Here is a 13,598-nt window from a genome sequence, read left to right as displayed (position 1 = left end):
AACTTATAGGCAGAGTACATCATGAGAAATGCTGGGCTGGAAGAAGCACAAGCTGGAATCAAGATTGCCGGGAGAAATATCAATAACCTCAGATATGCAGATGACACCATCCTTATGGCAGAAAGTGAAGAGGAGCTAAAAAGCCTCTTGATGAAAGTGAAAATGGAGAGTGAAAAAGTGGGCTTAAAGCTCAACATTCAGAAAACGAAGATCATGGCATCCGGTCCCATCACTTCATGGGAAATAGATGGGGAAACAGTGGAAACAGTGTCAGACTTTATTTTCTTGGGCTCCAAATTCACTGCAGATGGTGACTGCAGCCATGAAATTAAAAGACGCTTACTCCTTGGAAGAAAAGTTATGACCAACCTAGATAGCATATTCAAAAGCAGAGACATTACTTTGCCGACTAAGGTCCGTCTAGTCAAGGCTATGGTTTTTCCTGTGGTCATGTATGGATGTGACAGTTGGACTGTGAAGAAGGCTGAGTGCCGAAGAATTGATGCTTTTGAACTGTGGTGTTGGAGAACTCTTGAGAGTCCCTTGGACTGCAAGGAGATCCAACCAGTCCATTCTAAAGGAGATCAGCCCTGGGATTTCTTTGGAAGGAATGATGCTAAAGGTGAAACTCTAGTACTTTGGCCACCTCATGTGAAGAGTTGACTCATTGGAAAAGACTCTGATGCTGGGAGGGATTGGGGGCAGGAGGAGAAGGGGACGACCAAGTATGAGATGGCTGGATGGCATCACTGACTCAATGGACGTGAATCTGAGTGAACTCCAGGAGTTGGTGCTGGACAGGGAGGCCTGGCGTGCTGCGACTCATGGGGTTGCAAAGAGTCAGACAGGACTGAGCAACTGAACTGAACTGATCCCATGGTTTGGGTTGCTATCTTAGGTTAGCTCCCTCAGATTTCCCTCAGGGCATTCAGGCCCTGCCCTTACCCTAAGCAATGAAGCCCATGCCTCCCTGTTCAGCCCCTGCTTGCTGATGGCGGAGGCGAGTGTCTGGGCTATTTCTCCACTGGGAGTTGCAGTTAGGCCTGTAACCTGTGGGTTTTATTTTTTCCTGCCGGTTATGTTGCCTTCTGAGATTCCAAAACTCCCCACAGACCCGCCAGTGAGAGGGTTTCCTGGTATTTGGAAATTTCTCCTCTTTTACAAGTCCCTCCCTGGGATGGGTCTCTGTCCCTAACTCTTTTGTCTGTCTTTTCATATCTTTTATATTTTGTCCTACCTCCTTTCCAAGACAATGGGCTGCCTTTCTGGGTGCCTGTTTTCCCCTGCCAGCAATCAGAAGTTGTTTTGTAGTATTTGCTCAGCGTTCAAATGATCTTTTGATGAATTTGTGGGGGAGAAAGGGGTCTCCCTGTCCTATTTCTCTGCCATCTTAGGACTGCCCCCTACATTTAAGTCTTCAATCCATTTTGAGTTGATATTTGTGAATCGTGTGAGATAGGGATCTAATTTTATTCTTTTACATGTGAATATCCAGTTCTTCCAAACACCATGTATTGAAAAGGTTATCCTATCCTCATTGATTATTCTTGGCTTCCTTGTAAAATATTAGTTGACCATATACGCATGGGTTTACTTCTGGGCTTTCAATTCTTTTCTGCTGGAATACGTGTTGCAAACAACCAGTTAAGACTGAGTTGCCATCAATGTCTGCTCTCTGAACTACCCTAATTAGCTACCTGTGTCAGCACCATATTCAAATAGTTGCTGCATCCTTGCTCTTTATTGTCTGAAAATTCAAACTGATATGAATCAGATGAATCCTACCTTTATTCTGGATCATTCAGCAGCACAGGGTTACAGTAACCAGTTTACCTTAGATTACCAATGTCTAGCTTCTGAGTGTGAAGGCATTGTGCAGTACTGACTGAACTATCATATATTTGATCCACCCCCAGTTTCCCTTCTGAAACAAGGTTCAGGTGTAAACAAAGGCAATACTTGAAAAGCGGACAAGTCCAAATCACACACGTTTAATTTACATGTGGGCTATGACCTCACTACCATGCAGGGTCCATCTTACAGATTGCTATGGTGTCTAAAGCTCCTACCATGTAATTACATAATTATATCTAAGCAAGGGATTATTATCAAATCATACACATCCATTATGACAGTAGCTTGATTTTGTATATCACATTACCTACCTCTTTACCCTTGAGGCATCTTTCCATTCTTTTGGTTAAATAAATATTTAATAAGAACTAAATTCAAGTTATTTGATAGGACTATTGATTAACACTTAGGGAAGAGAGTGAAGGAGCTGGAGTGGGGACAACCACTTGAGGAAGGCAAGCACAAGCAGGACCGCACAATTAGAGCAAGAAGAATCTCTAAGTTAACCAGGTGCTGAAGATTTTGTAGTAATTTATCAGTTATTTCTCAGTGTTCTACTCAATGAAGTCCACTGAACAGATCCAAAGTTCTGCAGACCACTATAATGGCAAACACATGGGGCCTAGCATAGTACCTGACACAGAGCAGGTACTCTAAACTTAGTATTCTAATTTCCAATAAGTAAATGCATCCGAACTTCATGGAAGACATGAGAACTTATACTCGTGGAAAAAGTAGGGAGATACCTTAACAATATTGACTAAAAAACTGTAGCCATTTTCCAAAAGAGCATTTATTGGAGGTATCATAAGATGCATCTGAATGGCTAATAAATTTTAAAATACTTATGTATATGTGTGTGTATATATATACATATATATATAGTACATATATATATATGGCCAATTTTATACATGCACACACACAATCAGCCAATTTGGGGAAGAGACATATATCATGTTTCAAACCCAACATCTTATTTTTTCCAATGTAAACTGTGCAAAAAGGGAAACTTCAGCAAATCAAGCCTTAAATATTACTCCTACTGGGAGTTTCAATGATTTACTGATAATATACCAAACTGTATAGCTAACAGAGAGAGCCAGGGACCAAGATTTTTATAAGGGAAAATATGAGAGAACCAAATTTATGAGCCAACTTTCTCTTTAAAAGCTGAATGAGCTTCCATCTTAACTACAGTATCCCACCCCCCACCCTACCCCACGCTACCAACTAGCAAACACCGTCCCCTGGTGTTAATTGTACATGTTGTCAAAATAAGGGTTCTGCCACATTTCCAGCCAGCAATGTACTCTGGTATCAATGTTGGATGAATATCACCCGGCCACCACGTTTAGAAAAGAAATGTGGTTCATTCTTCAACTGCTTCTAATCAATACCTTCAGAATTTATATTCTGTAAACATCCACACTTTGCTTCTAAACAAATAATTTCATCATAAGCTAGTTCTCAGTAAAAACTACAATAAGTTTTCACAATATATTATGGGAGCTCTGGCTATTCAGTTCTAAATAATGGCTCCTTTTGCTGGACAAGTAAATTGAAATTGATTTGTTTCAGCCCCTGTGCTAGAACACAAAATGCAAGCTTACAACAAGCCTATTGACTCCTGCAAACACTACTCCAAGCCTGTTTCCTCAAGGACTCCCAGCAGGATTTTTAAATCATCCCACCTTCTCCCCCCTAACCCCGAGAACAAAGCATCTATTTAAAATAGGGACTTGGCACAATGTGTCTGAGAAAGGCAATGTGAGGGAACATCTGTTGAGATCAACAGAGCAGAGCCCAAGGTGGGGAGTGAGCCATCAGATGAAAGGTGAGGGACACAAAGAGGAAGAGTGATTAAAAGTCAAATCAATGGCTGCTTGTGAATTACAAGGTGAGGGGAGAGTGAGACAGAGAGAGAGAGAGAGATGTATACTCTTTCCTCCTTGGGATAGTGCCATCATGGAGACAGTTGAGGATACAGAAAAAAAAAAAAATCTCCTGAGAGAACTCTCACTTCTGGAGGATGACCATGACTGACCAAGGAACAGTGGGGACTTCTGGTAAATGATTTCCAAAGATGTTGCCTACAAAGTCCACGATGCTTCCTGTGCTCTAGTCATTCAGGAAGGAAGGCCCACCAGGCAGAACAGGAATCTGATTTCTATAACGATTACACAGGAGTGTGGGATTGGATTTTGGACAGAGGTTTCCTTGTAGAAGAATCCATGTGGGGGCAGAGGCCAGCTGTAGTGACCCTCCATTAATAAGCTTTAGAGAAACAATTATCTTAGTAAATGCCAAAATAGTCATCCATGGTCAACCCAGGACTTCTCTATGCATTTTAGAGTTTCCTAACAGATGTTTCTTTTAATACAGTGTGTTTTTTCCACAATTGTGTAATGGTGGTAGGGCAAATATGGTTATTCTCATTTTAAATATTAAGAAACAGCCATCTCACTTTATAGTCTGCTTTTTAGGAGTTTAACAGTTGCTTCAAAAATGCACTAGTGAGAGAAACACCGGTCCCACAGGCTCATAGGCCTTCTGAATGAGGTGATCAGAAGGAGCAGCAGGAAGACACCAGAGGCCCTTCAGTCACAGAGTCCTGCTGTTTCCCAGTCTGATGACTCGCTTTTAAAACTCTATTGCTACACTGATCCAGGGCCCCATCTCCTCTTATCAATCTTACTGCAGTTGACATTTACCTTGCTCCAAGATTATCATCCTTTTATTATGCTTTTTCATTGAAGCATACTTGATTTACAATGTTGTGCCAATCTCTGCTGTATAGCAAAGTGATTCAGTTATACACATATATACATTCTTTTTAAATATTCTTTTCCATTATGGTTTATCCCAGGAGACTGGATATCCATCCTATGTACTCCTGCTAAGATTAGTTCTTTTGCAAACACAGCTTTCCATGTGTTATTCTTCTCCTCAAAACACTTCGACTCTATTTACAGGACCAAGTCCTTCCAAACTCCTCAGGTCAGCATTCAAGACTTTTCATGCCATGCACCCACCTTACCCTATAACCCAACCCTATCCTTACCTCCTTCCTCAGATGAGACTGCTGTCCTGCCAAGATTAGTTTTTCATTGTCCTTGGCAGAGATTCTTCTTACCACTTCCTCAGTGCCTGTATTGCAGACTGCCTCTCCTACCCATCACACCACAGAAAGTCCCCTCACTCTCTTCTCTATCTGGCCAAGCCTTACCTTAATGCTTAATGTCCCACTCAAGATATACCTCTTCTGTCAAGCCTTGCCCAGCTGCCCCAACCCAACCAGGAATGCTAAATATCAAACCTCTTCCCAGACCTACAGAATCAGAATCTGTATTTTAGCAAGATCTGATGTATACATAGCAGAAGTGTGGCAGCTGCAACGGTGGCACAGAGGCACAGCCGAGAGGAGCTACCCCATGTCCAAGGTCAGGGCAGTGGCTATGCTTTGCTGGAGCAGCTGTGAAGAGATACCCCACGTCCAACGTAAGAGAAACCCAAGTAAGACAGTAGGCACTGAGAGAAGCCATCAGAGGACAGACAGACTGAAACCACAATCAAAGACAACTAGCCAATCTAATCACATGGACCACAGCCTTGTCTAACTCAATGAAACTAAGCCATGCAGTGTGGGGCCACCCAAGATGGACAGGTCATGGTGGAGAGGTCTGATATAATGTGGTCCACTGGAGAAGGGAATAGCAAACCACTTCAGTATTCTTGCCTTGAGAACCCCATGAACACTATGAAAAGGCAAAATGATAGGATACTGAAAGAGGAACTCCCTGGGTCGGTAGGGGCCCAATATGCTACTGGAGATCAGTGGAGAAACAAGTCCAGAAAGAATGAAGGGATGGAGCCAAAGCAAAACACCACCCAGTTGTGGATGGGACTGGTGACAGAAGCAAGGTTCGATGCTATAAAGAGCAATATTGCATAGGAACCTGGAATGTTAGGTCTATGAATCAAGACAACTTGGAAGTAGTTAAGCAGGAGATGACAAGAGTGAACATCAACATTCTAGAAATCAACAAACTAAGATGTACGAGAATGGGTGAATTTAACTCAGATGACCAATATATCTACTAGTGTGGGCAGGAATTCCTCAGAAGAAATGGAGTATCCCTCATAGTCAACAAAAGAGTCCAAAATGCAGTACTTGGATGCAATCTCAAAAACGACAGAATGATCTCTGTTCGTTTCCAAGGCAAACCATTCAATATCACAGTAATCCAAGTCTATGCCCCAAGCAATAACACTGAAGAAGCTGAACAGTCCTATGAAGACGTAAAAGACCTACTAGAACTAACACCCAAAAAAGATGTCCTTTTTGTTATAGAGGACTGGAATGCAAAAGCAGGAAGTCAAGAAAACACCTGGAGTAACAGGCAAATTTGGCCTTGGAATAAGGAATGAAGTAGGGCAAAGGCTAATAGAGTTCTGCCAAGAGAACACGCTGGTCACAGCAAACACCCTCTTCCAACAACACAAGAGAAGACTCTACACATGGACATCACCAGATGGTCAACACCGAAATCAGATTGACTATATTCTTTGCAACCAAAGATAGAGAAGCTCTATATAGTCAGCAAAAACAAGACTGGGACCTGACTGGCTCAGATCATGAACTCCTTATTGTCAAATTCAGACTGAAATTGAAGAAAGTGGAGAAAACCACTAGGCCATTCAGGTATGACTTAAATCAAATCTCTTATGACTATACAGTGCAAGTAAGAAATAGATTTAAGGGACTAGATCTGATAGAGTGCCTGATGATGAATGATGGATGGAGGTTCGTGACATTGTACAGGAGACAGGGATCAAGACCATCCCCAAGAAAAAGAAATGCAAAAAGGAAAAATGGCTGTCTGAGGGGGCCTTACAAATAGCTGTGAAAAGAAGGGAAGCAAAAAGTAAAGGAGAAAAGGAAAGATATACCCATTTGAATGCAGAGTTCCAAAGAATAGCAAAGAGAGATAAGAAAGCCTTCTTCAGTGATCAATGCAAAGAAATAAAGGAAACAACAGAATGGGAAAGACTAGAGATCTCTTCAAGAAAATTAGAGATACCAAGGGAACGTTTCATGCAAAGATGGGCTCAATAAAGGACAGAAATGGTAGGGACCTAACAGAAGCAGAAGATATTAAGAAGAGGTGGCAAGAATACACAGAAGAACTGTACAAAAAATATCTTCATGACCCAGATAATCACGATGGTGTGATCACTCAACTAAAGCCAGACATCCTGGAATGTGAAGTCAAGTGGGCTTTACGAAGCATCACTATGAACAAAGCTAGTGGAGGTGATGGAATTCCAGTTGAGCTATTTCAAATCCTAAGAGATGACGCTGTGAAAGTGCTGCACTCAATATGCCAGCAAATTTGGAAAACTCAGCAGTGGCCACAAGACTGGAAAAGGTCAGTTTTCATTCCAGTCCCAAAGAAAGGCAGTGGCAAAGAATGCTCAAACTACTGCATGATTGCACTCATCTCATACGCTAGTAAAGTAATGCTTAAAATTCTCCAAGCCAGGCTTCAGCAATACGTGAACCATGAACTTCCAGATGGTCAAGCTGGTTTTAGAAAAGGCAGAGGAACCAGAGATCAAATTGCCAACATCCAACTGATCATTGAAGAAGCAAGAGAATTCCAGAAAAATATCTACTTCTGGTTTATTGACTATGCCAAATCCTTTGACTGTGTGGACCACAATAAACTGTGGAAAATTCTGAGAGAGATGGGAATACCAGAGCACCTGACCTGCCTCTTGAGAAACCTGTATGCAGGTCAGGAAGCAACAGTTAGAACTGGACATGGAACAACAGACTGGTTCCAAATAGGAAAAGCAGTACATCAAGGCTGTATACTGTCACCCTGCTTATTTAACTTATATGCAGAGTACATCATGAGAAACACTGGGCTGAAGGAAGCACAGGCTAGAATCAAGATTGCCAGCAGAAATATCAATAACCTCAGATATGCAGAAGACACCATTCTTATGGCAGAAAGTGAAGAACTAAAGAGCCTCTTGATGAAGGTGAAAGAGCAGAGTAAAAAAGTTGGCTTAAAGCTTAATATTCAGAAAACTAAGATCATGGCATCTGGTCCCATCACTTCACAGCCAATAGATGGAGAAACAGTGGAAACAGTGGCTGACTTTATTTTGGGGGGCTCCAAAAGCACTGCAGATGGTGACTGCAGCCATGAAATTAAAAGACTCTTACTCCTTGGAAGTAAAGTTATGACCAACCTAGACAGCATATTAAAAAGCAGAGACATTACTTTGTCAACAAAGGTCCGTCTAGTCAAGGCTATGGTTTTTCCAGTGGTCATGTATGGATGTGAGACTAGGACTATAAAGAAAGCTGACCATAGAAGAATTGATGCTTTTGAACTGTGGTGTTGGAGAAGACGCTTGAGTGTCCCTTGGACAGCAAGAAGATCCAACCAATCCATCCTAAAGGAAATCAGTCCTGAATATTCACTGGAAGGACTGATATTGAAGCTGAAACTCCAATACTTAGGCCACCTGATGCAAAGAGCTGACTCATTTGAAAAGACCCTGATGCTGGGAAAGATTGAGGGCAGGAGGAGAAGGGGATATGACAGAGGATGAGATGGTTGGATGGCATCACCAACTCAATGGACATGGGTTTGGGTGAACTCTGTTGGTGATGGACAGGGAAGCCTGGCGTGCTGCAGTCCATGGGGTTTCAAGTCGGACATGACTGAGTGACTGAACTGATGTATATTGGGTTGGCCAAAAAGTTCATATGGAAATTCTGCATGAACTTTTTGGCCAACTGAGTTTTATCATTGGAGAACCACTGTCCTCAACAACACTATGATTTTTACCATTAAAAGGAATGGTATAAGTGACTTATGACTGCAAACTGTGAGAGACAAGCAAACTCCCCTTTGCTTTTTCTTCCAATTCTATCTTCCATCTTTGTGATATACTCCTAGCTTGTGCAGACACAAGGTGTGAAATAAAATTCCTATTTTATGACAAAACAAGAAAAAATTAGTCATAAAAAGCTTTCTCTGCCCTTTCATCTCCTCTCTAACCCTTCCTGTGCACTGTGAATCTGCATTATGCATCAAGCGAACCTCCCTCCAAACCTCATCCACCTGCAGGAATACCTGCTTGACCATAAAGAGGAACATTCTCCTAGCATCAACCAGATATCAACTCCTTAAAGACAACATTCCTTCCTGATCTTGTAAGGGGCCATAATGACCCTTGGATCTAGATTATGTGAATGGTCAATACATCATTTGATGTACAGCCCTGTGTCTCAAAAAACTTACAGAACTGTGCCTTGACTTCTAATGGGAGGAACTGTTCCCAGAGCTTTCTAAGATACTCTTCTCAGGTTATAATCCTCAAATTTGATTCAAATAAACATTTCCATTTCTTTCTTAGATAACTAATTTTTCTTTGACAAAGGGAAAGTTTGTACCTTCTCAACCATATACATCCCATAAACTGTCCCTTCTATCCCCTTGGTATCCTTTAAGGATGCAAATTCCCTAATTTTGATTTAATTAGGATTTTCTCTTCTGGGATCACAATTTCAAAGAATTAATTTGACTGCCAGCTGATTATAGGTACATTTATCTACATCATCTCCCCTCCCTCAAAGGCAGAGTGGACTAGGGAAGTAGTCAGCAAGCCAAGTTACTGTGTTCTGTATGAGGAGCACTATACTCAGGGTAAGGCAGGGACAGGGTTAGGATGTGCTTAAAAGCAGGGGGTAGAGTATTTGCTGGGATCTGGCTGGCTGCTCCTCCATTTCCAACTCTTCCTATATACTTTACCCTGGGCCTAGACTCTAAGATAGGACGTCAGGGCTGGAGAAAGTTGATGAAGTCCCTAACACATCATCACCAAAGCAACAGAAAACCAAACACCTCAGAAGCTTGTTCAGGCTCTCTATAGCTCCCTTCGATAATTTTCCTCCATTTCTTATTTGCTCACTCCCAGTCCTTCTCTCCCTTTCCCTCTTTTCTGGATTTTCATGCTTTGAGCTTGATGAAAATGGAATTTTCCAGGCATGGGGGGTGGCACAGGACTATAGAGATCTCTATATCAAGAAGCACAAAAGTCCTTCACTGAAAGCCCATCTTTCTTTACAATTCAAGTACTGTTCTCCCTTACACCTGCCATTTCATTATCTATAATTCTACTACAGTCAAAAATTAGGCCTTTCAAAAAGCTGTAAGGAAGTCAATCTAGTTAACCTAAATTGTGGGCTTAAAAGAAAAACTAGAAGAGGATGTTTATTCTGTTATTCAATATTAACTTAAACTTGAAAATGTAAGCACAGTATATTGAGAAGCTGTTATGGAATTTACCACAAAGGAAAAGACTTATCAGAAATGTACATAAAGTGCTAATTTTTAGTATACAATACAACAATCAAAAAGTGCTTCCAAATGCCTAGTTCTCCTAGAATCCAAGTGTTCTGCTATACAAGTAAATCATTCTTATTTTAAACTTGTTTACAATGTTCCACTGCTAAAGTGACCCACTCATCACAGACCCAATAGAAATTGCAGGTCAAGTCACATTAAAAAAAAAAAAAAAAGTCCAATTCAAAGAATTTTGAAACAATAAATTGTTCCTGCAGTAGTTTCAAGCACCAGTACCATCAGAACAACCTGAGGCTCTAATTAAATCCACAGATTCCCTGACCGCACCCTAGATGGAACAAATCAAAATTTCCACCTTGAAAGCGGCCATCAGTATATATAAACAGCTCTCCAGGTGCTTTCTTAAGCCCCAGTCCTCCTGGACTGCCTGATTCTTCACCAGAAACTTGTTAAGCTGGCAGCCACTACAAGTGCTCTTGAGGAGGTGTCCCCTGGCCCACAGCAAGGGCATTTCTCATCTTATCTACAAAGTGGCACTAAGCATCTGTGGTGACACTGAAGTTGAATGCCTTTAACAGGGTTTTCCTCTGAGATTTTTTACCTTCTCTGATTACCACAGCCTGCAGCCACTGAGACTGGTCCTCTCCCAGGCACGAGGCCTGGCAACACACTTAGACCTTCAGGTTAAACAGCTACATGCCCTGACTGAAGTCTCCACGTGCAAAAGGCCGAACTACCAAGGAGACCAGGAGACAACTCAAGATGGTTCACACCTCCAAGGTAGCCTTGGTTTCAAGGATGGAGAGAACAAACATCACAGCTGTCACTGCACAAGTGATATTCCAAAACTGCCTCCTTCTAAAATCCTATCCAAGTGGCTCAGTGGTAAAGAATCCACCTACCAATGCAGGAGACTTGGGTTCGACTGCCGGGTCAGGAAGATCCCCTAGAGGAGGAAATGGCAAATCCACTTCAGTATTCTTGCCTGGGAAATTCCATGGACAGAGGAGTCTGGTGGGCTACAGTCCATGGGGTCATAAAAAAGTCAGACACGACTTAGTGACTAAACAACAACAAAAATCCTTCAAGGCAGAAGTGGGGATTCTATAGAAGATACGAAAGAAGTTGTAAAGCAGATGAGGCCTGTTTCTGGTGGTTCTCCATATGCACGTTCTGCTCCAGCATGGGTCACCTGGCAGGTCTTAATGCCTTTGGACCTTTCAGAGCAGCACATGACCCATGTGTTGCCCTTGCCCAGATTTGCTTCTGACCTTCCCTTCCTTCTGCCTTTTCCGTCTACCTTCCAGCTTGGCTCTATTCCCTTAAGGCTGTGCTTTGAGTAGAAAGTGTTGGATTAAATAAGTAAATGTCCTTTTGGGTTTAAGGACAAGTTCAAACTGGAGGTTAATCTGAACTAACCATTCCACCAAAGGTAAATGATTCAGGTTATTTTCACTATGTCCCCTGGTACCTAGGTAAATCTGGCCCTACACTGAGTGTTAACCCAGGCCATCTGACAGGTATGTATGGTTGGATACTAAGAGGACCAAAAAAACAGTATGATTGATTCAGAGAAACCTCATGCCCCACCAGTAGAGACACAATTCAAAGGATACATCCTGTCTAATTGACTATAAATCAGCAGTGTTACTTTCTGTAGGAAGCCTATCAAGTTATCAACTGTAATTTATAATAAACCAGTAAAAGTCAAGGGATGAGGGGTAGAGAGAGTTAGCAATAGAGTCTATTATGTAGGTGAACAAAGTGAATTAAGCCGAGCCTACTCCACTGAGACCCCAGAGCCTCCTGGTCAGCAACATCAAGATGTGTTTTTTAGCATGTTTACTGACATAACCCTGACTCTGCTCATATTGGAAAATATAGGAACTGAGCCATGGTGCCAGAATATGCATGGAAGTAAATATTTATAAGCAGAACAGACAATAGATGTCTGAGAGCAACAACCTTAGAGGCACCCAAACGTGAAACATCCAACATCGTTGCCATTTGCTGTAGCTTTGAGCTGTAAATAACAGCTCTTAAAATAAATTTCAGTCTCCTAATGGCATCATATTTGAAATATAGGAAAAAATATCTGAATGACCTCAAGGTGTTTTACTCTGAAACAACTGTTAGTTAAGTTCTGCCTGCTATTAACTGTTGGAAATTCATTCAGGTGTCTTTTCCTAACCACCTCGAAATCCAGTCACTTCTCAGTTATTCCACAGGTGCTAATCGTTTCTCCAAGTTCAGTTCTCCTATCATGCAACCTGCTTGTGGAAAGCCTCCCTAGGGAGCAGGTGCATCCCTGTCTCCACCAGCCTCATATGCTTGATGACAGATGAACTCTGAAGTAGAAACTATCAATGGTGAAGGAAACTACACCATGCTCCAGAACAAGAGTGGCAATTGCAGCCCTCAGTGAAACTGGAAGGAAGGTGAAGACTATCTTTGCTGGCATCACTGGCCTTATCTCCACTCTCTTCTCTGTCCCCATCTCCTTGGCCAACAAAGCAAAGTCTTTCCACCCCCCCCACCACCTCCACCTGTTCCTGTATCAGAGCAGGGTCCAAGTATAACCACAAACACGAACAAATAAACAGATTTGAGTTCTAATTGGGACTCTAGCTCTGTGACCTTGGGGAAGTCACTTCATGGTCTTCATATCCTCATTAATAAAATGAAAGGAAGGAGATCCAGGGCAGTAAAATTTATAGAGCTCTTACCATGTACTAGACACTGTTCAAGGCAGTTCATATCAATCATTCCCTGAATCTTCCCAAGCAGTTATCATCATGCTTTACAGATAAGGAAGGTTAGGTTCTGAAGAGTTCTGTGACTTTTAATCTGCAAAGCTCAGCAGTGGTAGAAGAGGGAATTGCATCCAGATTTGTATGTCTGACTGCACTGCTCCCAGGGGGCTTGGCACAGGTGTCTGTGAAATACTACTAGGTATTCAAGCTGTCCCCTCCAGCTTTTTAAGGTTCCAGTTGCAAAAACATAAAACAGAAAACACAAAAAATAAACAGAGATACTGAGCAAAGGGCATTTGGTGTCCAAGTGTAACAGTGAGTAAACCTGAGAGAGGAGACCGGAATAGCTCTTCAAAATATAATGTGTCCGCTAACTTTAAAAATAGTCGAGACATGCCCACCTCTGGCCTGTATGAGAAAGGGAAATAAGTTATAGGAGGCTAGCATTCTATAAATCATATCCCCTACAGCCATTAGAAGAAGAAAGGAACCAGTTTGTCTGCAGGCAGCTTAATGAACCAAAAGGGGATACTATGCTCTCGCACCATCTGAAACAAGATTGAAAACCAGGGGCCTGGAAGTAGGTTTCTGACACGTGGTA

This window comes from Budorcas taxicolor, chromosome X (assembly GCF_023091745.1).
Source record: "Budorcas taxicolor isolate Tak-1 chromosome X, Takin1.1, whole genome shotgun sequence".
Taxonomy (NCBI): domain Eukaryota; kingdom Metazoa; phylum Chordata; class Mammalia; order Artiodactyla; family Bovidae; genus Budorcas; species Budorcas taxicolor.
This window is presented reverse-complemented; position numbering follows the sequence as displayed.